General features: G+C 46.1%; 1 protein-coding gene across 3 annotated transcripts in view; it reads right to left on the bottom strand.

Annotated features, from left to right (window-relative positions):
- Positions 1-25,720, bottom strand: part of DLGAP2 (DLG associated protein 2) — a 647,652-nt gene that overhangs the window by 603,250 nt on the left and 18,682 nt on the right. For 2 of the 3 annotated variants that reach the window (XM_061404052.1, XM_061404055.1), the window contains exon 1: positions 4,185-4,330. The exons of the other annotated variant lie outside the window; for it this stretch is intronic. The gene's annotated coding sequence lies outside the window, so the exon portion shown is untranslated. Of the gene's footprint in view, positions 1-4,184; positions 4,331-25,720 lie in introns of those variants that run through there. 3 annotated transcript variants of the gene reach the window in all.

Here is a 25,720-nt window from a genome sequence, read left to right as displayed (position 1 = left end):
CACTATAAACCAACAGTGATCAAACCATGGTGCTGGCACACAGAAAGATAAACAGACCAATGAAACAGAATAGATAGCCCAGAAAGAAACCCTCACACATATGGTCAACTGACTTTCCACAAGGGTGTCAAGACCATTCAATGGGGAAAGAGGTGTCTTTTCAAAACATAGTCCTTGGGAACCTGAACGTGTACGTTCAAAACAAATGAAGCTGGACCCTCACCTTACACATAGGGATTCCCAAGTGGCTCAGTGGTAAAGAATCCGCCTGCCAATGCAGGAGACACAGGAGATTCAGGTTAAATCCCTGGGTCAGAAAGATCTCCTGGAGAAGGAAATGGCAATGTACTCCAGTATTTTTGCCTGCAAAATCCCATGGACAGAGGAGCCTGATGGGCTACAATCCATGGGTGCCAAGGCCATTCCATGGGCAAAGGACAGTCTTTTCAACACATGGTCCTTGGGAAACCTGAAGATCCACAAGCAAAACAAATGAAGCTGGACCCTCACTTTCTACTACATTGAAAAATTAACTCCAAATGGATCAAAGAGCTAAACAATTAAAAATATAAAATTCTTAGAAAACCTAAGGTCAACATAAAACTTTTGGGGAGTTCCTGGGCAGTCCAGTCAGTGGTTAGGATTTTGTGCTTTCACTGCCATGGTCCCAGATTCATCCCTGATTGGGGAACTAAGATTCTGCAAGCCACATGGTGCAGCAAAAAAAAAAAAAAGAGAGAGAGAGAGAAATCATTTGCAAGTCATACATTTGATAAGAAATTAATATTTAGAATATATAAAGAACCTCTTAATACAATAACAAAAAGAAAAAAACACAATTCAAAAAATAGGACTTGAATTTCTCCAAAGAAAACATACAGATGTCCAACAAGTTCAGCATCACTAGTCATTAGAGAAAAGCAAATCGGACACAATGATATTGCACTTCACACCCACTAGGATGGTGTTACTGTGCCTAGTCATACATCCGACATGGAAAACGGGCTCAGATTATGTTTATATACATGCTCAGAGCAACATTACTCACAGTAGCTAAGAGCTGGAAACAACCCAAGTGCCCACCAACAGATGATGGATAAACAAAATGTGGTAAATCCATACAGTGGAATATTATGAAGCCTTAAAAGTGAAGGGAGCTCTGAAACATACTACAACATGGATGAGCCTTGAAAACATTACACTAAGTGAGACAAGGCAGACACAGAAGGACAAATATTGGATGATTCCATTTATATGACATACTTAGAATAGGTGAGTTCACAGAGACAAAGTAGAATAAAGTCACCAGGGGTGGGGTGGTGGTGGTGGGGGGTGCGCAGTGGGATTGAGTCAGTGTTGAATGAGAATGAAGTTCTGTTGTTAAGGAAAAAAAGTCTGAAAATGGATACTCTTGAAGCTTGTACTATGCTTAGTCACTCAGTCATGTCTGACTCTTTGCAACCCCATGGATTGTAGCCTGCCAAGCACCACTCTCCATGGGAATTCTCCAGGAAGGAATACTGGAATGGGTTGTCAGGCCCTCCTCCAGGGGATCCTCCCAACCCAGGGATAGACCCCAGGTCTCCCGCATTGCAGGTGGATTCGTTACCATCTGAGCCACCAGGCAAGCCCTGATGAAGGTTGCATATCATAAATTTACTTAATGCCACTGAATTTAAAATGGTAAAAAGGCTAAATATTATGTATATTTTAGCACAAAAAGAAAAGGAACAAAGTGCTAATACATCCACAACATGGTGAAACCTGAAAACACACCATTCAGTGAAAAACACGGGTCACCAGAGACCAGGGACAGTGTGATTCATTTCTAGAGCAGACAGATCCACAGAGACAAAAAGCAGATCAGCCCTGCCAGGAGCAGGGGCTGGAGTTACTTCCAGTGGGCAGTTTCTTTGAGGGGTGATGAAAATGTTCCAACATTGGTTTGGTGATGGCTGCAGTTTTGTGAATATAACAAGAACCCCGGAATTATACACTTTAAATGGTGAATTGCTGGGTATGTGAACTATACCTCAGCAAAGCTATTTTTCAAAAGGAAAAGCTATTTCAAGTTACCCTGGGCATTTACTTGTTCCCAGAACACCACTGGGAACAGGTAAATGTCCCAGGCACGTTTCCTGTGTTCCGGTCACTAGCAGTACAGAACCCTGTTATGATTAACAACAGCTGGTATTAATGTCAGATCACACATTCCTTGGAAATGTGATGTTTATTTATATGTCCCTATTTTCTCCAGCCACGAAACTAAAAGACACTTGCTCCTTGGAAGAAAAGTTATGACAAACCTAGACAGCATATTAAAATGTAGAGACATTACTTTGCCAACAAAGGTCCATCTAGCCAAAGCTATGGTTTTTCCAGTAGTCGGGTACAAATGTGAAAGTTGAACCATAAAGAAGGCTGAGCTCTGAAGAATTGATACTTCTGAACTGTGGTGTTGGAGAAGACTCTTGCAAGTCCCTTGGACTGCAAGGAGATCAAACCTGTCAATCATGAAGGAAATAAATCCTGAATATTCATTAAAAGGACTGTTGCTGAGGCTGAAGCTCCAATACTCTGGCCCCCTGATTCAAAGAGCTGACTCATTAGAAAAGACCCAGATTCTGGGAAAGATTGAAGGCAGGAGGAGAAGGGGATGACAAAGGATGAGATGGTTGAATGGCATCACTGACTCAATGGATATGAGTTTGAGCAAGCTCCAGGAGATGGTGAAGTATAGGGAAACCTGGTGTTTTGCAGTCCATGGTCACAGAGTTGGACACAACTGAGCGACTGAAAAACAATTTTCTCCTAATATTAAAATACATCACATTTGGTCAATACTAGTTCTACGTACAGAAAAACCTTGCACATTTGGAAAGAGATTCTATGATATGACTGCTCAACTTTGTGACCCCTGGTCTCAGGTGGGAATAGGCAACTGACAGATCTGTGTATATGATTCCTTAAACATTTCACTGGAGCCCATGGGACTGCAGCACAGGGTCCTGAACCTCTGCTACAGACCGAGCACCTGTGTCCTCCCAAAACCATGTAGTAACCCACCCCAAGGTGAAGAGGTCATGAGGGTGCAGCCCCCATGCACAGGATCAGTGCTCTGATGACAGAGACCCCTGAGAGCCCACAGTCCTCCCCACCTGTGAGGACACTGCAGAAAATGTCCTCTGCCAACTAGCAAGCTCTCAGCAGACACGGGATCTGTGAGTCGCCCGGATGCCTGGTCTTGTTCCAACAGTCTGAACCTTCTAAGGGCAGAACCACCTCATTTCCAAAGTCCCACTCTGGTCTATAACGTGCTCAGTCACTCAGTCCTGTCTGACTCTGCAACCCCATGGACCGCAGTCCCCCAGGCTCCTCTGTTCACGGGATTCTCCAGGCAGAATACTGGAGTGGGTTGCCATTTCCTGCTCCAGGGGATCTTCCTGACCCAGGGGTCGAACCCACATCCCCTGCATTGCTGGTGGGTTCTCCACCGCTGAGCCAGCAGGGAAGGCCCTGATCTAGAAAGAGAGTGTCTATATCCGTTGAAAGCCGAATGAGCTAATTCCAACCTTTAGCTCCTTCTCTCCTAGGGACTGACGCCAGGAGCTGACATTGGGCCTCAACACAGCCGCAAGATCAACCCGCGAGGACTCAAGCTGAACGCGCGGCCACCCTGCGCCCACGCTGAGAGGGGAGCGGACGCAGTGCTGGCCTGAGGCCCATGGGCTGGCTCTCTGGGGTCCGAGTCGACCAGGTGCCTCTCCTGTCACCGGTCTCAGCCCTCACTGTCTGCGCCTGCAACCTCACAGGAGTCCTGAGCGGGTGGTGGGCGCGTCCCTCCTGACTGGGCACTGAGCAGCCTCTGCCCTGGTCCCCGCGGCCGCCCCGCCCGCGCCCCACTCCCCGGCCCCCTGCACGCGGGCCTGCTTCTCCTGACAGGGAGCCCTCCTGGCTGTTCCCCCTCAGCCGGCCCGAATCTCCAACAGCTTCCCTCAGGCCCCTCGTTTTTCGTGCTCCTCAAAGCCCGTTCCCTCGGGGTGCCTGGGGTCTAGGAGAGCCCTCGAGCCCAAAGTACAGATTCCAGAGGCGGCCGTGACCCGGCCCTCGAGTAAGTCACGGGCCAAGAGAAAAACGGAAACCCAGAGTCAGACCCCAGCGCCCCACAAAACAGAAACCTTTACCTTAAAGCAGAGTGACTGCGAAACCTGGGCACAGGCAGCCCTTCAGTTAGAGCCGGGACAGCTCTAACAGTTCTAACAGCCGTGGTGCCCCACGAGGAGCCGCGAGGCCCCGGGGCTGCGGCGGCCGGGCGTGGGGTCACGTGTGCGGCCACGTCCCCGCTCCACGCACCGGGCCCCAGAGAGCGCAAAGCGCATGCGCAGACAAGCTACACCTGCGGGATTCGTAGGCCGTCCTGCTCAACGGGGCGTGTGCAGACCTTTCACGTGTCCTCAAATTGATTTTTAACGTTTTACTTACAGAGGACTGGGTGGTACTGATACACGAATCTCCCTCTTAGCTCTTCCAGGCTGTAGGGAATCTTGTAGCCTATTACTAGAGTGCAGAAAGGAGCGGTGTTATCTCTTTTCTACTTAAGCCTCAATCTTAGGACTGGAAACAGGGTTTCTCAGAGGTCCTGCCTTACTTCCAGCTCTAAGTTTATATCCAACACAAATTCCTACCACTGTTCCAGGGGTATGCCCTGTGTTCAGTTGTGAACGACTCTTTGTGACCACATGGATTGTAGCCCGCCAGGCTGCTCTGTCCATGAGATTTCCCAGGCAAGAATACTGGAGTGGGTTGCCATTTCCTCTTCTGGGGGATCTTCAGACCCAGGGATGGAACCAGCATCTCCTGCATTGGCAGGCGGATTCTTTACCACTTACCACCTGGGAAGCCTGGTACTGATGTACCACCTCTGAATTCCTGGTCTAGTTTTATCAAGGACTGAACACATAGCATTCTCTGATTTTCCAGGCACTCTTGTTGTGTAGAAGAGTGAGCCATGTCTCTGACCTCTGGGTGGTGTCTGCCCCTGGCAGTGTTTCCTAAGAAGACTTGAAGTACCCACAGCTCTCTGCCTCACCTTACCTGCTTTCCTTGGAAATCATGACTGGTAGAACCTTCCTTTCTAGCATACCCAGGACAGAGGTGTAAGCAGAATCAACCCATACGTAACTCATGGCAGTGTATTGTAAAGACAGACACAGCATAGTTAGAAAGGATTCACTTAGATTCCGGCGTTTCCAACTGGAAATTCTAAGATCCTTCAGTTGGATCACATATCAAATTTTAAAATAAGCCCACATTCAAATAATGGCACCACCACTGTGTGGTACTGGACAAGAGGCAAGCTTTCCAAGCACTGGGGACTTTTCTGTGAAAAGGAGGGAAGTAGACCGACACCAGTCCACTCCAGTACTCTTGCCTGGAAAATCCCATGGACAGAGGAGCCTGGTAGGCTACAGTCTATGAGGTCGCAAAGAGTCAGACACGACTGAGCAACTTCACTTTCAGACTGAAACCAAACAGCCTGACTGAGCAGCGTGCCCCACTAGGGGCACGCCAGCAAAGGCAGCTCTCTGCTCTGCTTTACCTGCAAGTGCTAAGGAACTGTCCAGTCTGCAATCCTGAACCACATTCTCATGGAAATGAACCAGCCTGTCCTGAAACTATACCTCTACCTTTTGAATTGTCTGCATCATACTTAAAACAACTAATTCATCTTGGTAACACCTATAAATTAAAACAATGAAAAACAAGGCACTACCTGTTTTAACTCTGGTCTGGTCACATAAGCTATTATTAGTCTTCTACTAAAACATGAGAATCAGCAATGATGCTATGAATGAATCTGTTTTCCTACAACTGAACTCAATGACCATTTTAATTTGCAGAAAGATAGGTTTCCATGTGTGTTTTAACCAGTGTTGTGGACTATGTCCCTGCAAAACGTATCTGCTGAAGCCTTTACTGCCAATGTGACTGCTTGGGAACACGGCCATTAAGGCCGTTATTAAGGTCCTACAAGGTCCTAACGGTGGACCCCAGCTGACAGGACTCCTGGCCTAATAAGAAGAGATACAGGAAGAGGAGGGCAGAAGCCCTGAGGTCAGGTGAGGAGAGGGGAAGCGGCTTTACCAGGATCCAGCCCCGCTGACCCTGAGCCCAGATGGCCAGCCTCCAGAATGAGAAGCAGACACCCGCGCTAGAGCCCTGGCCTGGCCTCTTCTGGCAGCCAGGGCAGCTGAAAACAGTCAGAGGAAAAGAAGCACAGATACACGCTGATGCACTATCACTCTGCCTGGGAATCCATGAAACACTGCTTCAGCCAATTATGTATGAAGAACAAACAAGACTCAGAAAGAATAAATTTTCAATTCGAAAGATACGATCAATTTTATCATTTCCCAAATTATTCAGTTCCATCAATGTTGTGCCCAAATAACTATAAAACAAAAAATCATCTGAAAAGAAATCCGTGTTTCTGTCACCAATAAAACAGCTCTCCATAAGGCATTAATATCAGTGTTTCTCACATTCTGATTTAAAAGGACAAAATGCATTGCCTAGGGCTGGTGGAAGCTTCATGGCCAGCCCCAGGACGTGTTTTGGACAGCAGAGGACACCAGCCCTCCTGTTGACCTGCGGACGGAGCCCTGCGGGGCTCACACACAGCACTTCTGACCAGAATCAGAGGAAGCCATGCTTCACTCCGGTGTGGCTCATCCACAACGGTGACAGGGCATCTCTGTGGTCATCTCCAAAATCATCACAAAGCATCATCACCCAAGACCAAACCTGGAAAGGAGGTGGTCTGTAAACAAACGAGCTCATAGCATGTGAAAATGAAACAGTGAGATGCGAGTTTCCGCAAGGTGGTTTGATCCAAATAAAGTAGATGGATGCCATGTTGTGATTTTTTTTACCATGTCAGGGAAAGAACACTTAATTTGAGATCCATTCGAGGTCCAGCACAGCACTGACCACCAGCGGGACACGGGGGCAGCAGAGCTCGGAGCTCATTCACCTGCTGAACTGGGGAAAACACACAAGTCTCTTCACTGTCGCTGCCTTAGAGATGTTTTAGCATGGGGGTGGGGAGCACCGTAAGACAAGAGGAGGGTGGGCTCGACTTTCAGTTCCTGTCCCACCACCTACCAGCTACTCGGACCTGACCAAGTCACCTCGCCCCTGCACTGACCCTTGAACTTGCTGCCCACCTTGTGGGCACAAATGAGCACCACTGCCACTATGACTGCCAGGACAACCAGTACAACCGGGGACCAAGATGCAGGCAGTAGCATGGAGACAGAGCCCCCAGAAACTCAGGGCCTGGGGGCCAGGGGGTGTGTGGGCAGGACTGGCCTGACCCCTTCCCGTGCGTGCCCCTCCCCTTCACATGCAGGTGTCCAAACCCTGAATGTCTACGGGCACTAAAACGTGACACTTAGGAAGGTGGGAGGGGTCTTGCAGAGAAGCAGCAGGAAAGCGTGTTTCCTAGTGAAAGGAGCAACCTGGGAGGTGAGGAGGCTCACAGAGCACACACACTGAGGACACTGCCCACAGGGACACCAGCCCGGCCAGCGCCCAGCAAGGTGGGGTCAAAGCTGCAGACACAGGACGTGAACAGGGACTTAGGTTTTCAGTACACCGCCTGAAAGACCCACAAAGTTCAAGTTACAGGCAACGGCCCTTTGTCTTTATCATCCTTTATGACTCTAAAAGGCATCCGGGAAGGTCCCCAGTGGGGATGAGAAACGCTGCCCCGGCACCATCAGTGGAACCCTGATGAGCCCAGATGTGCCGGTGTATCACGGCCACTCTGCGCCAGCTCCCCACCAGACAGGGCTGCACATCAGGAAGGCAGGGACCCCATTCAGGACTACAGATCGTCACTCTGGAGGGAGATTACTGTAATGAATGAAAAAAGAGCACAAAACAAAGGAAAATTTATACTTCAACACACCAGTTACACAGCTGTTGTTATTACACCAATAACAATAATACATCGGGGATGCAGAACAATGTGGCTGAGTTACAAGTGAAACTCTTTTTTTGAGGAAGTCATGATCATCAGAGACCACGGGTTTTTCCTGTGTCACTGGCCCCTGGCTCAGTAATCTAGGTTCTGCAGAACAATCATCCCCTGAGCATCCACGGAGCAGCGCTGCTGGCCCGTGAGGGGACAGAGCACATAGGTGAGGGACGCAGACACATCTGTGCCCTGATCCTGCTCTGTGTGCCTCGCTGCGGGCTCCACACTCACAATCACCCTGCGAACTAGAACAAGCCTCTCTTTTCAGGTAAGGAAACCAGTACTGAGGACAAGTGACTCATCTGCTATAAGACAGTAAGGGTGAGGTCATAATTAGATTTAGATTTATGTGGCTCCAAACCCATCTTCCTCGCTGCTATGCCACACAAACACACGAGTGTTCCACCAACGAAAAAAAAATCTGCAAATAAATTCAAAACCAGCTCTCAGAGGATCCGAGTATGCAAGCTCCTAAAAGCTGATGGGTTGATTCCAGGGGGTTTCCTTAGAAACAGTGAACTCTGTGAGTTACAGGAGGAGAAAGATGGCCAGGGAAGTGGGGGCAGGTACTGGTGGAGAGTCTTCTAGAAGCAGAGACAGAGGTGGGAAGAAGCTCCTTCTCCATTTTAGGGTGCAGATACTTCACAAATTCAGTTTCATTTTAAATATAACAGGCAAAGTGTGGAGCAGGAGCTGCTGGCGATGCTCCTGAGGATAATTTCTACCTTATATTCTGTGCTTCTGGTCCAAGACGCAGAATCCTATTCCTATTGGCCATTCGGGTGCACTACCATCATTTCAACTGAAATAGGTTTGGATTATTTTCATATCTCCAGGCAAGATGAAGGAAGTACAAGCCCTCTAACAAAACACATTTAATGTATGTGATGGGACATGATGTATTTTATGGACAAAATTTGGGATGACTACAAACATAACTATAACCATAATCTCTAATTATGAGAGATGCTGGAGATCCCTGCAGTGAGACACAAGCAAAAAAACTTCAAAAAATATTAAGAAAATGTATTTTGAAAGCTCTAATATATCAACAATCATGCATTTCAATCCTTTAAAATCTAAGACATAAGAGAAAACATGAAGTGTTATAATCACATCACTTCTTAAAAATCTATACCCGCCACCAGAAAATACCTACAGTTACTATAAACACCGGTGCAGGGTAGAGCTTCCAAGACAGAGAAATCCTTATGTGTTGGCTCTTCCAGCATCAGTAAAACATTTTTAAAAAGTAGTATATTAGGGAATCATATACTCAGCATCTCCCTACATACTTTTTATTATGGTAAAATAGACATGGCATTTACCACATTAACCTCTTTTAAGCACACAATTCAGTGTCACTAAGTACAGATACAGTCACAATGTTGTGCAACCATAAACACTATTTACACAGTTTTAAAAATATTCACAGTAAGGAGGCTTAGCACACACACAAGGAAATATGAACAAACCAGGTACAAGTCCAAATACCTGGGCTTCCGCTCAGGAAACAACAGGAGGTCGGAACAGGTCTTAGGACAGCCCCTCATGTGGACCAGGGACCCCCGATCCAGGTCCTAGCCTCTGGACTCGCCATGAGCTGCTAGTCACAGGACCCAGCCTCTTGGGGCTCCCTGCCTGCTCAGAGAGTGATCACCTCAGAGAGTGATCCCACAAGAGGCAACTTGTGGCTGGGACCCCAAGGGCCTCTGTCCAGAGCTATTTAACAGTGGGGCTCGGACTCCCCAGCCCAGCACGCTGCACTCCCCCCGCCCCACGCTGTGTTTCTGTTCACTGGAAGGTCCATGGCTGGGGACGTATCTGCAGACAAGGTGACAGCTCTGCACCCACCTGGCCCCAGGAGTCCCCTGCATCACTCAGGGTACATGTTTCCCTTCTGCTGGGACCCTGACATGGCTCTGTCCACACCACTGCACTCAGGGACTTTTTAAACCTTCCCACAGAGCACCCAGTTGGACACAGTTCAGAACACGGCTATACTCATAACTCATTAGGCACCAACAGAAAAGCAATGAACTGCCGGTACCTGCCTGCCTGTGGGCAAAGCAGCCTAGGAGACCAGAGTCACCGCAGGGAATCACCACCGAGTGACTGCGGGGACAGATGTATGGCTTCTCTTTGCCCACCTTTACTGAAACATAGGCTTTCCAGGTGGCTCAGTGGTAAAGATCTGCCTGCCATTGCAGGAGACCCAGGTTCCATCCCTGGACGAGGAAGATCCCCTGGAGAAGGGCATGGCTACCCACTCTAGTATTCTTGACTGGAGAATTCCATGGACAGAGGAGCCTGGTGGGCTACAGTCCATGGGGTCACAAAGAGTCAGACACAGCTGAGCACACACTGAAATACAGTGGACACACAGACACAACACTGTGAATTTAAGGTCTAGATATGAAGATCTGACACATGTATAAATTGTGAAGTGTTACTTAACAAGTCCTTCACCTCACATGGTTACCACTTCTTGTTGTTGCTGTTGTGATGAGAACATCACTGCTCTAAACTCAGAGCAACTTCAGGTGCATAATACACAACTAACCAGTCACCTAGCTGGATGTCAGACCCCCAGACTTGTTCATCCTATAACTGGAAGCTTTTACCTTTGGCCAACACAGGGGCCTCGGGCAACCACCATTCGATCCTTTACTTCTAAGAGCTCAACTGGTTCTATTCTAGTTTTCTTTTTTTAATCCCACATATAAGTGAGATCATACCATACTGATATTTCTCTGACATTTCACTTAACATAACGCCCTCAGGTTCCATCCCTGTTATCACAAAAGGCAGGATTTCCTTCTTTTTAAAGGCTTATTGATATTCCATCGGGTATGTATACGCTGTGTATATATAATCATTCATCCATCAGTGGACGTTTAGTTTGTTTCTATCCTGGCTTGTAAATAATGTTGCAATAAGCAAGGCAGTACAGACATCGCCTTCAGATAGTGATTTAATTTCCTTTGGATATATAACATACCTTCTTTTTAAAAATTTTTCTAAAATGTATACAGGTACCAATATATTTTTTTAAATGTTTTTAAGAGTATTACCAAATTACTAAGATATTTAGGCTTTTAAATGAATGAAGAAATATTACTATATTCCTTAGCTGTTATTACCCAAGAGTGTAAGGCTTTTAACATTAACATTCCATGCTGTTACTTTTTAAAAAGTTGGCCCACCCTTGTTATTCTTGTTGTTCAGTCACTAAGTCTTGTCTGACTCTCTGCAACCCCATGGACTACAGCACGCCAGGCTCCTCTGTCCTTCACTATTAAATTTTTTTTGCTCAAATTCATTTCCATTGAGTCGGTGATGCTATCCAACCATCTCATCCTCTGCCACCCCTTTCTCCTCCTGCCCTCAATCTTTCCCAGCACCAGGGTCTTTTCCAACGAGTTGGCTCTTTGCATCAGGTAGCCAAAGTCTTGGAGATTCAGCATCAGTCTTTCCAATGAATATTCAGAGTTGATTTCCTTTAGGACTGACTGGTTTGATCTCTTTGCTGCCCAAGGGACTCAGGGCCCTACAGAGTCCAGGGACCTACAGAGGCCCTGACACTTACCCCTAACATCTGTGCAGACTCCCAGTTCGCTGACCAGGAGCAAATCTGCTCCCCCTGCAGTGGAAGCATGCAGTCTTAACCATAGGACCACCAGAGAAGTCCTGTGTTCACTCATTTATCCTTAATAACACAACCCCTGAGTTTAAAGATTTGTCAACATGGTGGCAAAATAACATAAAATTTACTATTTAAACCATTTTTTGTAAGTGTATAATTCGAGGGCCTTAATTATATTCATGATGTCCTACAATTAGCTGGATTGTTTCCAAAATGTTTCAACAGCCTGAAAAGAAACTCTGTGCCCTGTAACCCTCTCTCTCTCCCCCAACCCAGCCCCTGACCCCTGTGTTATACTCTGTCTCTGAGTTTGCCTGTTCTGAGTATTCCACATAGTTCAGTTCAGTTCAGTCAAGTCAGTCGTGTCCAACTCTTTGCGACCCCATGAATCGCAGCACACCAGGTCTCCCTGTCCATCACCAACTCCCGGAGTTCACCCAAACTCATGTCCATTAAGTCGGTGATGCCATCCAACCATCTCATCCTCTGTTGTCCTCTTCTCCTCCTGCCTTCAATCTTTCCCAGCATCAAGGTCTTTTCAAATGAGTCAGCTCTTCACATCGGGTGGCCAAAATATTAGAGTTTCAGCTTCAACATCAGCTTCCTTCCAATGAACACCCAGGACTGATTTCCTTTAGGATGGACTGGTTGGATCTCCTTGCAGTCCAAGGGACTCTCAACAGTCTTCTCTAACACCACAGTTCAAAAGCATCAATTCTTTTGCGCTCAGCTTTCTTTATAGTCCAACTCTTACATCCATACATGATTACTAGAAAAACCATAGCCTTGACTAGACGGACCTTTGTTGACAAAGTAATGTCTCTGCTTTTGAATATGCTATCTAGGTTGGTCATAACTTTCCTTCCAAGGAGTAAGCGTCTTTTAATTTCATGGCTGCAGTCACCATCTGCAGTGATTTTGGAGCCCAGAACATAAAGTCAGCCACTGTTGGAACCATCTAATATCTGTACTTCTGCATCTGACTTACTTCATTCAGCACACTGTTTTCCAGATCCATCATCCTGTAGCAGTGTCAGACTGCATCTTTTTCAAGGCTGAATAATATTCCACTGTACAGATAGACCACATTCTTTATCCCTTTATCCCATAGGCAGTGGGGTGTTCTACCTTCTAGCAACTGTGAATAAAGGTAGGACAGTGGCATATGAGTCCCAGTTAGAGTTGCTGTTTTCAGATCACTTAAGTGCATCTTAGGAGTGGAACTGCTGGGTCACAAGGTATTTCTGTGGACTTTCTGAAGGTCTGCCAAGCTGTGTGCCGTATTTTCCATTCCCACCAGCAAAGTATGAGGGTTCCAGTTTCCCCACATCCTGACCAGAACTTATTTTCCTTTGCTTTGTTTTGGGGTTTTCAGTTGTTCTTGGTTCGCTTATTTGTTTTTGCCATCCTGGTAGGTGTGAAGTGATGTCTCTTTGTAGATTTGATTTGCATTTTCCTAATGACTAATGATGTTGAGCATCTTTTCATGTGTGTTGACCATTTTATATCACCTTTGGAGAAATAGTGATTACTGTCCTTTGTCCATTTTTAACTGGGTTGGGTTGTTTGTTGTCTTGTAGCTGAGTTGCAGGATTTATACATCCTGAATATTAAACCCTTACCAGATATGTGATTTGCCAATATTCTCTCATGTTCATGGACTTTCTTTTACTCTATTGATGATGCTTTTTTTGCACAAAAGTTTTATAATATAAACAAGGCTATATATATATATATATATACACACACACACACATATATACACAGACACACACATACAGATGCTTTACTAAGTCACTAGAGAAGATATATATATACATGTGTGTGTGTGTGTGTGTGTATATATATAGTTTTCTTCTGTTACCTGTATTTCTGGTCCTGTATCTAAGAAACCATTGCCATACCAACAGTATAAAAAATGTGTTCCTATGTTTTCTTCTAAGGGTTTCAGCTCTTCCAGTATTTGATCCATACTGAGTTAATGTCTGTATATGGTATGAGGTAGGGGTCTAGATTCACTCTTGTGCACGTGGACATCCCATTTTCCCAGCATCAATTGTTGAAGGCACTAGTTTTTCCCCACTGAATAGACTTGACACTCCTGTCAAAAATCAGTTGCTATTCCCTGTTTTTATATGGGCCATAAGCTAAAAATGGTTTTCACATTGTTACATGACTTTAAGAACCAAAATAATAATGTTTCATGACATGTGAAAACTATATAGAATTCAATTTTCAGTATCTATAAAGTTTTCTTGGAATATGGCAATCTGTATTCATTTATGTGTGGCCAGGGCTATTTTCAGAAGATAATGGCAGAGATGAGAAGTGCAAGACAGATGAAATGACCTGAAAAGCCTGAAATATTTATTATCCGACCTTTTATAGAAGTGCGCATATTCCTGCTTTAGGATGAATACTGCCTTTCCCAGCTTACCTTGAAGATAGGAATGACCATTGACTAAATTTCACAAGGTAAGATGGTAGCAGAAATGTTGTGTGACCCCTAAGACAGGTGCTTAATAATAGGGAGTGCTTAATAATAGCCCTTCTTAGTGCTGGGTGGAAAGTTTATATGATGACTGGCGTCCACCTTGGCATGTGAGACAAGACCCAAGTTGAAAGAGGCAGAGCAACAAGCTAGAGGACGTCCATATCCGTGATGCTGAAGGAACGTCCACAGGGCCATGCATGCTCCCAGGTTGGCCTTTGTTTATACATACATACATACATACATACATATATATATATATATATCTTTAACTCACTGTTATTTCAGGATCTTTTTTAGATGTGTTAGAACCTAACCTACACTGAAATTCATCTGCCCCTAAGAGCTGCTGTATTGCAATGTCATTTAAGTCAATCAAGTCAAATGCCATGCTTTTGGCAAATGATTCGTTTGTTCCCAGCACAATATCTCAACAGAAACTTCCTCTACCAACTGGGGGACCCAACTGTTATAGAGCTACTTGGTGAATAATGTCTTTCATTTTTCCAGCCACTGTGTAACAGGCTTAAGAATATTCTCAACAAACTACATACATACCAAAGGAAAACGAGGTCTTTACCAAACACAGTACTTAAAATGTATCAATTATCAAATCATCTTAGTCATAGAAGGACTAGCTGAAAATCTTCTAGTCCATGTTACCAATTTTTTTTTTTGCATTTGAATTATATAAACATATACACAAAAATCCTTATATAAAATGCAGGTAAAAATAGACAAACTTGTACTGAAGCTGGGGTGGGGGGAGAGATGTGAGTGCCACCCACTCCCCCTAATTTTCAAGTTCTTTCTGCAATACAGGCATAGTTCAGAGACACTAGGAGCTGTGGGGTGAGGTCTCAGACCACTGCAATGAAGTGAATCACATGAAATTTTGGTTCCCCAGTGCATGTAAAAGTTGTCTGCAAAATATACTGCAGTCTGTTAAGTATACAACAGCATTATGTATAAAAAAATTATACATAATTAAAAAGTACTTTACTGCTAAAAAGACATGCTGAACCTTCAGCAAGTTGTAATATTTTTGTCAGTGGAGGGTCTTGGCCTTGATGTTGATGGCTGCTGATGGATCAGGGTGGTGGAAGCTGCAGGTTGGGGTGGCAATTTCTTAAATTAAGACAACAGCGAGGTCCACTGTATTGATTGACCCCTTCCTTTCACGAACAATTTCTCTGCAGCAGCAACATTGTTTGATAGCATTTTATCCACAGCACAACATCTTTCAAAACTGTGGTCAATCCTCTCAAGCTCTTCTGTTGTTTTATCAACTAAGTTTACTGAGTAGTCTAAGTCCTCTTGTCGTTTCAACCACCTTCACAGCATCTTCACCAGGAGTAGATTCAAACTACTACTTTTGCTCTTTGCTCATCCGTAAGAAGCAACTTCTCATCCTTCAGGTTTTATCATGAGATGCAGCAGTTCAGTCCCATCTTCAGACTCCACTTCTGATTCTAGTTCTCTTGCTGTTTCCACCACATCTGCAGTTCCTTCCTCCACTGAGGTCTTGAACCTCCACAAAGTCATCCATGAGGGAGGGGTGGAACCAACTTCTTCCAAACTCTTGTTAGTGTTGATATGTTTTCCCCTTCCCATGAACCACAACTGTTCTTAACAGCACAGAGAATTGTGAATCCTTTCCAGCAGATTTTCAGTGGACTTGATTTGATTGCCCAGTGACTTATTAGAGGAGTCACTATCTATGGTATACAGTTTTAGCATTATGATATGTGTTTCTTAAATAAATAAGACTTGAAAGTAGGAATTCCTGATTGATCTGTGGGCTGCAAAATGGATGTTGTGTCAGCAGCCACGAAAACAACATTCATCTCATTGTCCCTCTCCATCAGAGCTCCTGGGTGAGCAGGGGAATTGTCAGCAACCGGAATAATTTGAAAGGAACATTTTTTTCTGAGCAGCAGGTCTCAACAGTCGGCTGAAAATATTCAGCAAACCATGTTGTAAACAGATGTGCTGTCATCCGGGCTTTGCTGTTCCATTTACAGAGCACAGGCAGAGTAGATTTAGCATAATCCTAAGAGCCCTAGGATTTTCAGATGGTCAAGGAGCACTGGCTTCAACTTAGAGTCACCAGCTGCATTAGCTCCTAACAAGAGGGTCAGTCCTGTGAAGCTTTGAAGCCGGGTATTGACTTCTCCTCTCTCACTATGAAGGTCCTAGATGGCATCTTCTTCCAATAGAAGGGTGTTTCATCCACCTTGAAAATCACTAATTCTAGATCTGGATAACTTGCTGCAGCTCCTACATCAGCACCGGCTAGAAAACTGACTGGCCCACAACATGCAGATGAGTTTTACGAACTCGTCGTAAAACAGAACAGCTTGAGCTCAGGATCAGCGCCAGGCCAGACGGCACTCGAGGACTCCATAGTTACCATCTTGTTAATATTGTCTCAGAAGATACAGTAATGGATTTTAGATGAAACTGAGAGTTCTTTTTTAAACACCACAGTGACAAATATATATAATAAGTGTTTAGGTCAGTTTTAATCTCATCAAAGGAAATACGTAAACTACTGAGTAAGTGTTTAAAAGGTGCTGTGAAGGAAGTCATTGTCTAAAGAGGACCTAAAATGAAACTGCAGCCCCACACTGCACGCTGCTGCTCAGAGGCCACGTCCAGGCCCTCCAGGCAGAGGGAGCTGCTGGCTCCCCTCAGAAGGCCAGGAACTGTGTGCAGACAGAGTTCTGACAGCGGATTCCCGGAGGACAGGACCAACACTCAGTGTCACCTAACATGGTGTTGTTCAGTCGCCTAGTGGTATCAGACTCTTTGTGACCCCATGAGCTGTAGCCCACGAGGTCCTCTGACCATGGATTCTCCAGGCAAGAACAGTGGAGTGGGTTGCCATGCCCTCCTCCAGGGGATCTTCCAAACCCAGGCATTGAATCCATGTCTCGAACCCAGGTATCCCACGTTACAAGCAGATTCTTTACCATCTGAGCCACCAGGGAAGCCCTCATCTAACATACTTACACCCTAACTTAGATGGGGAAGTGGGCAGACACAACGTACCATGGGAATGAAGGCGCGGTCCTGTGAGAAGCCAGGGACGTTGCCAGGACGGCTGGACAACTCTGGTACTGCGAGAGCCCTGCTTTACTTGCGAGCCGGTTCCTTTCTGCTTCATCCTCCCTGTTATGTTAAACAAGGAGATTATCGGCTGAAGTTCAGCACCGCTATAAGGAAGGTTTCTGTTTCCACTGCCCTGACTCTTGTCAGCCTTTTCCAGGTCCACGGCAGGCACGGGGTTACTGCGAGTTCCGCGTGCACGAGGCACTTCTGCGTGTCCTGGGGAGGGACGCCCAGCTCCCCGCCAGGCAGGCTCACCCCCTCTTCAGCAGCGCTGATGCTGGACGGGGCCTGACCTGACGCCAGCTGTGCCTCTCCAGATCACCTGGCCCATCCTCTATGTGTTCATCTCCATAACCATCTCTCTTTCTTCCCAGATCCTTTCAGACAATCTCTCCCAGGAACAGCCTCAAAGGTAGGGACCCCTGGCCCAACATGACCCACTTCAAGGTGCCACGTCCATGCCACTCCCTTGGGAGGTTCTCCCCTTCACCATGAGGACAGCACGGCCCATTTCAGCCCCTCGGATTCAGGCAGCACTACTCATAAATTCCCTGAGCAGAGGGCCCTTTATCCCCCTGTGCAAAAAGGGTTATCTGAATATGGTAACACTGCAATTGGCTTAAATAAGAGGTAACTCTCTAAAAACTAGGTTTCTCAAATCAGTATAATAGAGGGCCAAGGCAGGGGATGTTTCCCCAGAGCTGGGGGTGGGGGTTGTGGGCCCTCCCAGCCTCTGTGTCCAGAGCTGATCTTCCCACTGCTCCTACCCCCCATCCCCATGCTCCCTGAACATCAGACCCCTGATTCCCAATTCCCCAAACTAGTGGTCTTCGTGATTTTTCTCAAGCACCCTTTGAAAATTTTTAAATGACTACTAGAGCATTGCAAATGATTTAATTCCTAGAATAGCATATTGACTGCCATTAAATGAAAGCGCTCCCCGGTTCTTCTGTATGTATCCAGTGGCTTCAAAATGACTATATCTGTTCGGGGGCCACCATGCTCCAGGCTGCCTGCTGTGATACTGAGGCTGAGCAGACCGAGCCCCACAGACAGACTGTGCTCCTGGCAGGGGGCAAGTCCAACTCTGAGCTGTGTGTGAACCAAGCAGTTAGAAATTTTACACTGTTTCTTTTACGCCTTCAACTCTTAATTCCACTCCATTTACCCCAAAGGATTTCATCCTAAAGTAATATACTTTACGCTTGCAAGTTTTTATTGATCATCACTTCATTCTTCCCTGCAACAAAGAAATGTATGTGAATTGAAATAAGACATCCTGTGACCATGAGGTTCCAAGTGTTTTACAGAGATATTGCAAAATTTTTTAAAATTTAATTTATTTTAATTGGAGGCTAATTACTTTACAATATTGTATTGGTTCAATACGGAATCCTTGGGGCTGGTGCAAATTTTTATTAACAATTTTAAACATACAGATTAAACTTTCACCACTTCACAATAGAGTTCTTTTAAAAAATGTTTACTTTAATTAGTACAACTTCTTGCTGTACTGAAACCGGGTCCAGCATATTTCTGTTCTCTGTTTTACCTGCTGAGATTTAAGCATGAGAAACCTTTTTCACACAGAGACCCGAGCCACTGATTCCCAGAAAGTGTTACAGCAAAGTCACGGCGATCTTCCATCCAAAACCACACTTGATGATCCACCAGATGACAATGTGAGGGGTCCTCCTCAGGTCTGGTGGAGAAAGAAAAACTCTGGACCACCTGACTAAGCACCAGGACACGGTGCCCAGCCCCTAGTGCCAGCCTCTCCCCTCCCACCCTTGTCCTGAGCATCCCCTAGACATGGACGCACCCTTTCCCCAGGGTCTTTGCAGGGGCCAGGGCAGTGTATCGTGAGGACAGAGATGGGATGAGAACACTGAGGAGTGGAGCCCCTGAGCCTCGGGACCAGTATTAAGGAGAAAGGGAAGCCGCATCATACTGTGTTGTCTGTAAGGAAAGGTCACGCACAGGTCAAAGACATGCACATTCACACATGGGAGGACGACTGTCCACCTCCATCACTAGCATGCCTGCTTGGGATCAAAGCGACACGTTCACCACAGGAGACGTCACAGGTCTTCCTACCACCATCGGTCCCCGCACTCTGCTCCCCCAGCATCCTTAGGTCTACTTGTGAAATGCGAAAACACACACGCAGACCTTTCAGGAAAAGGGCTTAAGAGAGACAGGAAAACAGTAACCTTAGTGAACTTCTGGCCAATGTCATTTAATAATGCCAGAGAATCCTACTACTTTTCAAACTGAAACGTGGTTCACGTCTGACTTGAGGCACTCAAGTATTTAATTTACTAGCCTTCTCTTCCTTCTGAGACCTCACCATCCCGCCAAGTGACTGCCAAGGGCTCTGTGGAGAAGGAAATCTATGAATGTGAAAGAAGCAGGTGCTGGAGTATCACGTGAAGTGCCGCATGGAGGGAAAGTGCTGCTGAGGACTCAGAGTCGAGGAGGTGACGAAGCAGGCAAGAGCCAGGACACGAGCCCGGCTGCCCAGGGACGCCTGGGTCCCAGACGGCTCACGGGGCAGAGGGACCCAGGAAACTCAGTGACCTCATCGTCCTCACACCCCTTCATGCAAGATGCCCAGCAGCCTGCCCACAATCCACTGGGAAAATCGGAACTTCTTTGCTTCAAAACCAGAATTGATTTGCTCTAAATGAAGACCTGAACTCTGCATTTAGAACTTCTCCAGCAACACAGCCAGCTCTGTGTCCAACCGCCCCGAGGAGAAGCCCACCTGGTGACCAGCTCCACCTCCAGACACAGAACCAGAGCCACAGTGACAGAAAAAGTGAAAGAGACATTGCAGGAAATAGAGTAAAAGGAAAAACCGAGCAAGTTAGTCTCCACAGAGAAATCTGAGAAGATTCAGGGCCATGAAAAAAGAAACAGAGCAAAAAGAAGTCTTAGAAACTGAAAATTGCTGAGAATAAAATGTTGATAGAAGACAGTATTGATAAAATTTACCAGAAAGTAATATAAAAATATACAAAAGATGCAAAAGTACATAATAGAAAAGACTTAGGACATTAAGAGTCTATCTGGGGCAGGTCCTACATCTGAAGAAGAAGAGTTTCAGAAAGATAAAAGAGAAGAGAAAAGAAAGGGAAAAATAACAGAAGAAATAGATGGTAATAGAAACTGAAGGTAATAGATTATCAAGGACATAGTACATGAGAGTTTACCAAAGCCAGGATCACATAATTTCAGACCAAAAGCATCCACGTGGCCCAGCATTTTGACTGAAACAGGGAAAAACCTACACCCATGTATGTGAATCTTTAGAACGCAAACATAAAAGAAAGCTAAAAATGTCCAGAAAGAAGTCAGTTATAGCAAAGGAAGCAGAACTGGACTTTCCACACTAAGTTACAGGAAACAATGGGAAAAGGCCTTCAAAATTCTCAGACAAAACTATTTTGACCCTGGAATTCAATACCCAGCCAAACTTTCACACGTAATGAGGGCAGCATTTCTGATGCGCAAGACCAGAAAAGTTATCTTCTACTCTTATTTTCTCAGGAAATTATTTGAAGACATGCACCAACCAAAGGAAGGTAAAAGTCGAGACAGAGAAAGACAAAATCTTTGAGGAACTGTAGGTCAAAACAGCCAAGAGAAGAGTTAAAAGGTGAGGCTGCACTTCACACCCAGAAAGCACTTGGTTCTGAAAAAAATCAGAACAAAGATCCTGGAAGAAAACCTCCGGCCTGCCAGTCAGGTGGTGAAGGACCAAGGAGGGTGGTTCTCTCTGAGCAACGCCCCCTGGAGCATTTACAACAACTCCAAAAGGCTATGTTCCGTCTTCAGCTCATAGGAGAAGCAGGAAAATTAACTATGATTTCTAAACAGAACTTAAATGGACTCACCCTTGACAAATGCTGCTGAAAGTGACTGAGTGAGTGGTGCTGATGCCTCACAGCACAGAATGGATGTCAAGTGACACCACCAGAACCAACAGAATAAGGAAGAAGGTGGAGCTTATCCATGAAAGCTAATGAGTCAGCAGAGAGAAGAACCCAGCAGGAGTAACTGGGTTATATGGAGGGAAGGGGAAGACACAGTAAACAGTCAACAATGACTGGAGTAGGTTAATTAGGAGACATGGAAATCATCTGTGAAGACCTGAAAGTACATAGTAAAAAGTGAGTTACACAATGAAACTTCTGTGGGACACTATAATGATGAATACATGTCATTATACACTTGTCCAAACCCACAGAATGGACAACAGCAAGAGAGAATCCTAATGTGAACCACGGGCTCTGGGCAGCGGTGACGCGTGTATGGAGCTTCATCAGTTGTAAAGATGCATTGCTTGGCGGGGACGTTCATGACGGGGGGCGGTGTGCACGGCAGGACAACGGTATGGTATGTGAGAAATCACCTGCCTTCCTCTTAACGTTCTGTGAACCAAAAACTGCTTTGAAATATAAAGTCTATTTAAAACTAGTTACCACTGATTCTTCTGGGCCTGGGACTGAAAGAGGTGGAGCAAGACCCTGCTGCTGTTTACTTTGTACTGTTTGGGGCTTCCCTGGTGGCTCTGCCTGCAATGCAGGAGACCTGGGTTCGATCTCTAGGTTGGGAAAATCCCCTGGAGAAGGGCATGGCAACCCACCCCAGTATTCTTGCCTGGAGAATCCCATGGACAGAGGAGCTTGGTGGGCTACAGTCCATGGGGTTGCAAAGAGTCAGACATGACTGAGCAACTAACACATACTTTCCACTGTTTGCCCATAGGTTCAGTTCAGTTCAGTCGCTCAGTCATGTTTGACTCTTTGCAACCCCATGAATGGCAGCACGCCAGGCCTCCCTGTCCATCACCAACTCCCAGAGTTCACCCAAACTCATGTGCATCGATTCGGTGATGACATCCTGTCATCTCATCCTGTCATCCCCTTCTCCTCCTGCCCCCAATCCCTCCCAGCATCAGAGTCTTTTCCAATGAGTCAACTCTTCACATGAGGTGGCCAAAGTATTGGAGTTTCAGCCTCAGCATCAGTCCTTCCAATGAAACCCAGGACTGGTCTCCTTTAGGATGGACTGGTTGGATCTCCTTGCAGTCCAAGGGACTTGCAAGAGTCTTCTCCAGCACCACAGATCAAAAGCATCAATTCTTCAGCACTCAGCTTTCTTCACAGTCCAACTCTCACATCCATACATGACCACTGGAAAAACCATAGCCTTGACTATGTTGCTGCTGCTGCTAAGTTGCTTCAGTCGTGTCCGACTCTGTGTGACCCCATAGACGGCAGCCCACCAGGCTCCCCCATCCCTGGGATTCTCCAGGCAAGAACACTGGAGTGGGTTGCCATTTCCTTCTCCAATGTAGGAAAGTGAAAAGTGAAAGTGAAGTCGCTCAGTCATGTCCGACTCTTAGCGACCCCATGGACTGCAGCCTACCAGGCTCCTCCGTCCATGGGATTTTCCAGGCAAGATTATGTTAAGTATGTGCAAATATTGCTTTAAGACATATGTAAAGATATATATTAAAAGTAATTAGTTTTTAAATTTTTATTAAATAACAAACCTGAGACGCAAGAATAAGGAGATAGAGTTGAGAGTTTCCTCCTCCTAAAAAAAATTCTTCATTATTACTTCAAAGTGTATATAGAAAGTACAGACGTAGTACCGAGTTTTTATTTGAAGGAAATACTAAGAAGACTTTTGATACAGGTGACACCCGGTTACAGCATCCTGACTCCTGTCCCTGCCTGGCACCATGGGCCTCAGACCTGAGACACCCATTCATCCCAAACCTGCCTTGAAACCTCCAGCACCTACAGGTCCAGGCTTTCATCAGACCAGCTTTATAACAGAGATATCAAGCTGGACTTCCCAGGAGGCGCTAGTGATAAAGAACCCTCCTGCCAATGCAGAAGACGTAAGAGACACGGGTTCAATCCCTGGGTCTGTAAGACCCCTTGGAGGAGGGCATGGCAACCCACTCCAGTATTCTTGTTTGGAGAATCCCATGCGCAGAGGTGCTGGGCAGGCTATAGTCCATGGGGTCGTAAAGAGTTGGACACGACTGAAGTGACTTAGCCCGCACAACAACAGAGAGGCAGCCTGCTTTGCTTTTCTTGTGGGGTCTTGTCTGGCTTTGGTGTCGGGGTGATGCTGCTGGCCTCATAAGATGAGTTTGGAAATGTTTCACCTACTTCCATTTTTAGAAAATTTTAAGAAAGAGCTGGTTGAGTTCTTCGAGTACCTGGTAGAATTCAGCCATGAAACCATCTGATCCTGGACTTTTCTTTGCTGGTAGGTTGTTGATTCCTGATTCAATCTCCTTATTGTTAATGGTCTGATCTGGCTATTTCTTCTCAATTCAGGCCTGGCAGATTGTATGTTTCTTAGAATCTATCCATTTTCTTCTAGGTTGTCCAATTTGTTGGCGTAGAATTATTTTTTTTTTAAATCCCCAATGATCCTCTTATTTCTAGGCATCCATCATAATATCTCCTCTTCTACTTCTGATTTTACTGACTTGAGTCTTCTGCCTTTCATCCGCTGGCCTAGCTAAGGGCTTATCAAGGGTGGCACCTGTCTTGGAGGACTTGGGAGGACGTGCCCACATGGCATATGCCATGCTGACTTAGCAGGGGAACGAGAACCCCTACTGTCTCTACAACAAGGTTGGAAAATAATGATCACAGTATAAGTAACCTAGATACAATCTTGATGAATAATTAAACCCAGAGAACTACAGAGGAAGAGAAATGGATGTTTATAACTTGAACAACCAGAATCATCTACTCCAGTTCCGTCCACCACACATGGAGTGTGAAAGCCAGAGTCAGTGAGCTGCTTGGGGAGGTGGGGACCAGGAGGAATGAGGGGCTGGTGTGCTTATGGGCCATCAGCAGAGTGACTGATCGGTTGTAAGTAAATAACCTCGACATGGGAAGCATGAGTTAACATAACCAGAAGAGGTGAGTGGTTTCTGTGCCCAAAAAACACACAGCCATCTTCGCTATGAGCCCCCTGCCCCACCTGGAGCGGGAAGCGTGGACAGACAACAGAGGGCAGCAGGGCTGTGCTGAGACGGGGCCGAGCGTGTGCTTGCAAAGAGAAGACCCCACACAGCCCTGCAGGAGCCAGACCCGCCGTAAGGTCACTAGGAAATTTAAGCCAGCCCCCCACCCATCTGCTCACTGTCCCTTTGATGGTGCTGAGGGAGGTGGGCCTGGTCCCACGCCCCACGGGGAACACCCATTAAGGACAAAGCCATCAAGGCTAGAGCCTTGAGAGAATCCTGGAAACTCACATTTTCTGAAAGTTCCCAGTTCAGCCTGTGAACTTCTGATGTGTTCAGAGGACAAGTTGTTTCATTATCTCTAACAAAAATGCTCACAGATAGTATCTTTAAACAATAAAAATAAAAGACATTCTAATAAAAAGTCAGAGATTGTTAGATGTAAATGAAGAAAATTTGGAAAGTGATTCAAAATTGCTTTGCCATAAATATGGGCTATGCAGAGTTACTTATAAATATAGCTCTCTGTATGGTAAAAAATGCTTTCACTATGAGTGTGCAAACAGCACTCAGGAGCAGGGCAGAGCTGTCCATGGGGAGCGTGGCCAAAGGAAAGGCCTGCGTGTTGGTCCCAGCCCCACGCCCCCCGGCCCGCTGACCGCCCCCCAGGCCTCAGCAACCCCACTTTTATCTTCACAACCATCTGTCAAGTGAGAAATTATCTTCATCCCCATTTGACAGATTCGTCACTGAGGCCCAGAGAGGGTTGGCCGAGCCCAGATGTCATGGTCAAATGCACTCAGCCAGTTCTGGTCCTCGCTCGGCAGCCACCACACCAGGCAGTTGCCTAACCAGGGTGACAATAACGAGGCTGTGGGGCATTCCCTCAAGGAAGTCTGGTGTGCTCACCCTGCTGGCCTCAAGCACAGAGAACAGACAGCCTGTGACGACATGGCGAACTTGACGCAGAGCCCTAGGGAGCTGTACACAACTTCCCACTAGCCTCAAAACCATCAAGATTCTGCAAAAAGCATGAGTCCTAACCAGGGAAGTCAAAGACACACAGTCTTTAAATCAAGGACGTCTGATCTGAGATGCAGCAGTGCAGGGCTGCAAGCTGCCCCCAGCTGGGAGCCGCGCTGCCTGGGAAGTTGGCACAGCGAAGCGTGGGACGCAGACGGAGGGGGGTCCAAGCTGGGTATCATGCTTAGGACTCTCAGGGATCTGCCAAAATATCCCATCAGCCAATCAAACACGGGTGTGACAACTCTCAGAACAAGCCTAACCCCACTGTGAAATAAACCTCATGTAACTGCATCACTGCCAGTACATAAAGGAAGCTATTTTTTTAAAGAAAGCTCCTGGGGAGGGCGGGGGTTTCCTAGTATATTTTTGTAAATCCAGCCAATCATTAGACGA

The sequence above is a fragment of the Bos javanicus genome, chromosome 27, assembly GCF_032452875.1.
Source record: "Bos javanicus breed banteng chromosome 27, ARS-OSU_banteng_1.0, whole genome shotgun sequence".
Classification (NCBI taxonomy): domain Eukaryota; kingdom Metazoa; phylum Chordata; class Mammalia; order Artiodactyla; family Bovidae; genus Bos; species Bos javanicus.
Note: the sequence above shows the minus strand (reverse complement) of the source record. Positions and strands in the feature narration are given on the sequence as shown.